General features: G+C 38.8%; 1 long non-coding RNA gene across 1 annotated transcript; it reads left to right on the top strand.

Moving 5' to 3' along the window:
* The first annotated feature begins 736 nt into the window (after positions 1-736).
* On the top strand, positions 737-3,585 carry LOC105481534 (uncharacterized). Its single transcript, XR_987017.2, has 3 exons — positions 737-821; positions 2,219-2,238; positions 3,141-3,585. It is a non-coding gene; the product is annotated as an uncharacterized lncRNA (long non-coding RNA).
* Positions 3,586-3,905: the final 320 nt, after the last annotated feature.

The raw sequence follows: 3,905 nt of genomic DNA, 5'->3' as shown, positions 1-3,905 counted from the left end.
CATTTTCACTCTGTTTTTTATTCCAGGGGAAAGATGCAGAGGATAATGTTGGCCACTGCTTTCCTGCTGTCAAGACTTAGCTGTAAAGTTGTTTAACAGGTTTGGATTCTCATGTACAATAGAATCTACAGATAAAGGTTAGACAAGCACTGCCATACTCACAGAAAAAAAAATGTTTTACATCTAGAAAATAGTTGCTTTGTATGATGATGATGTCAATTTGTGTGCAAACACACGTGTGTGTGCCTATATGTCAATATGTTCATGTTTTAAAATGCCATCAAATTGTTTATTTGGAAAAATATTTGTCTTTATTTTTCAAAACACTGAACTAATAAGAGTAATGTCATAGATGCATTTTTTCCAACGTTTAGGCTTTATTTCCATCAAATTATACCAACAACTTTTAAAAATCAAATAAATCTACAAAGATACTTGGGAATAGAAGCAGCTGCCTTTCCTACATCTACACAACTTCCCTCTCTTCAGATGTAAGTACTTTTAATTATTCTAGCTGATTCTCTGGCATTTAGCCACATACTGCAAAATGATTCAATGCTGGTTACTGATTCGCTCTGTTCATTATCTGTTGCCTTCTCAGTATAGAATATGAGAAATTTCTTTTTTCACCATCCTCTCCCCTCTTTCTCCTGACCTTATAGTAGACTTGGAACCAACCCAAATGTCCATCAATGATAGATTGAATAACTTGGTTATTAACAAGGCCAGGCAACAAAATATTATTGTAATTGATCTAAATTCCTCTTTAGAATTCCATGTTTAAATGAAGAAATTGTCTACAGCTGCAGAAGCAGAGAATTGTAAGTACTCCTCCCCACCACATACTATTTTGGTGTTTACAGATACGAGTAAATGTGCTATACAACTACGCTTTGTATTAGGGGCCATGTTTCCAAATATGAGTAGGTAAATGTAACTTTCCTTCCTTTAAAAATATAAGCAAGTAAGACAAAAATTGAAAATGACATAACTGTATTCTGTAAATTAAATTGAATATGTAAAATAAATAGCAACTTAATTCTCCTATGATAAGGATGGCTGAGGAGGGGATCATACCACCAGTTATTGCATCTGATTTGTTTGCTAAAGTGGCACAAATGGGATGTTTCAGATATTAGAAAATGTATGTCAGCCAAACTTGTACATTCATAAAAATAGTTGGCAAGTCTTATAGATCCCTCTAAGTACGAATTTGGCTTGCTCTACACAGCCTGCCGGTTGTGGGGGCATGCTGCTGCAGCAATGTCCAAATTTCTGAAGCTTTCCAGATGTTTATAAGCCTTCAACTTCTGCTCGTAAGGAAATTCAAGTAGAGCAGTATGGTGGACTGAATGCAAAACTGGCCCTAATTCTCCTCCTTTCCCTGTATCTACACCTTTTGCAATGTAATTTTGCACCTAATCCCATTCAGCAGTCGAGTCTTTTTGCCTTCTTCTTTAATCTGGGCTGGTCTTGTAACTGATTTGTTCAGAAGGATGGTGCCAAAGTGAAATCGGTCAATTCTGAGCCTAAGCCTCAACCACGCCCAGGGACCATAAGGATATAAGCCCTAGCGAGCCTGCTGGAGAGATGTAAGAAACCAGTGGAGAAAAGCTTAGTCATTTCAGCTGAGCCAATCTAGACCAGCTTTAAGGCCAGCCCACTCCCAAATATGTGAGAGAGCCCAGCCAAGTTCAAGGGAGCTGCCTTTCCACCCCGCATCTGACTGCAGATGTGTGAGTGTGTTCAGCCAATACCAAAAGACTGGTCCAGCTGACCCATGTACTCATTAGCAGTAATAAATGTCTGTTGTCTTAAACCACTGAGTTTTGGGGTGGTTATACGCAGCAGTGTAATAGCAACAGATAAATGATATACATATGGATATCACTAACTATTAAACCAAAATCTCACTGAACCTATAAAAGACTTTTTTGTTTGTCTTCAGTTAGTTCTTTGTGTTCTTTCTCTTTGCAAATCCAGAGTTTGCTCCTACTTTACCAAAGTTATTCAGGTCATGACTTTCATATGTTCTTTGTTGAAATCCTGAAACCTTCCATTTTTATAGACTGAGATCCTGACTCTAATATTACTCAAGGGTAACAAACACTATTTATGTAACGTGAAAACACATTGACGTATCACCTACAGTAACTTCATGAGCAAATTTCATTTTTATGACTTGATTTTTTTTTAAGTATTTATTCTTTTCTTTCAGTTTCTGAGAAAATTCTGGAGGTAAATATTCTCATCATACCTATTTCTTACATAGGAAATCTGAATCTTAACAGTAAGTGACTTTTCCATTTTCATGCAACTTTTCATAAAATAAAAGACCTTTCCTTTAGTCTAGTTAAGACATACCTTATGAGTCCCATGCACTATTCAGCAGAAAACAAAAGACAAATGTACATGTTTTCAGATACTTAGTATTAATATTTATATTTGATAACAGTATGCTATGTGGTTATACTATCTCATAATTTGGTGGCACTTGTGAGATTTCAAAACCCTGAGGATGTAGGAAGGGAAGTTAAATGTCTCTTTCCATAGAAGGAAATACCAAAGTTTAGAGGGGCTAATGAAGTCACCAGGATCATACAATGATGGAACCAGATATGGTTCATCACAGTTTTTAGACACAAATACCAGAAGCCTGAGTCTGCCCCTTTACTTGAAAGAGATTTATTCAGGTCATTTCCTTAATATTCTATGTATACAAGTTGCACACTAATGTAGCTGAGATCATCATAGCCCAAGAGGAAAAGTCATGCCAAATAAGTTAAAGGGAAGTCTACTGCTGGCTTAACTTGAGTGAGCAGTGTTAAGACTTTGCAAGTTAGGACTCACTGTGATACACTACACAGAAGAATCTATTCATAAAGAAATAGACCAAACTGATTCATTGGCTTCTATTGTGTGTGTTGTTGGAGTTCATAGTCAGAACAATCTTTGAATCAGTATTTTGTTCTCTCAAAAAGGAGGGGTAAGTGCACTGTCACATTCAATTAATGAAGAATATGCTTTGATACTAGCAGTGTGACTAGATCGAGCCTGTACTTATTGTACATAGAGTATGCTAGTTGCTCTCTGGAAGGTCTTGGACACAAAATTACAGCCTGAAACCCTCTGCAACACAGGATTGTAGCCACAACAGACAGCTGCACACCATGAAAGTGGGAAGTTAAACCATGGACCCCATCTGGTTACACTTCTTAGCAAGAACAAGTTACTCTTCCAAAGGTTGGCAGCAGCCTAGTTAGCACACCAGGTCCTTCCAAGTACATCAGCTTCCTCAGTCTCCAATCAAGCGTAGGCCAAGCAGTCAAGTTAATTTTTACTTCTATCACTAAGGGTTGGGGTAGCAAATTCTCCATGTTGAAGGTCTTCTGTTGACCCTGTCCTTCTCTACCCTGCTATCTGCCCTGGCATTTGGGATACTAAGCTGAATGAATATCTCAAGGTGCCAGGGGTACCTTGCTCTCTGTCTTCTGGTGGCTTCAGCCAAAGGGTACATCAGGATGAGATGGGAGGAAGGAAGGAGCGTGAAGTCAGAGTATTCTCCTGGCTCCCTGCCAGCGGGATCTCAGTAAATTTGCTGATCCCATCTATTGTCAAGCTCCAGTCAAATTGCCCTCACAGCTCTCTCCACAGGTTCTAGGAGCCACTTCATTTTACTTCTTCAGGTTTAGGAGTGGTAGTAGCTCCCTGATGTTATTACGTGGCTCAGCCAGGGTCCTGCATCCCTTGTTTATTGCTCTAACCCTTGTAATAGTCCTTTTATCGACCTTCATCAATCAACCAGCTTGAATGGTTCATCTGCTTCCTGCCAAGACCCATGAGTCACACTCCATTGGATGGCATCTCACTAGACCCACTCCAGGCTTCTCTGTTCACTTATTTAA

The sequence above is a fragment of the Macaca nemestrina genome, chromosome 15, assembly GCF_043159975.1.
Source record: "Macaca nemestrina isolate mMacNem1 chromosome 15, mMacNem.hap1, whole genome shotgun sequence".
Classification (NCBI taxonomy): Eukaryota; Metazoa; Chordata; class Mammalia; order Primates; family Cercopithecidae; genus Macaca; species Macaca nemestrina.
Note: the sequence above shows the minus strand (reverse complement) of the source record. Positions and strands in the feature narration are given on the sequence as shown.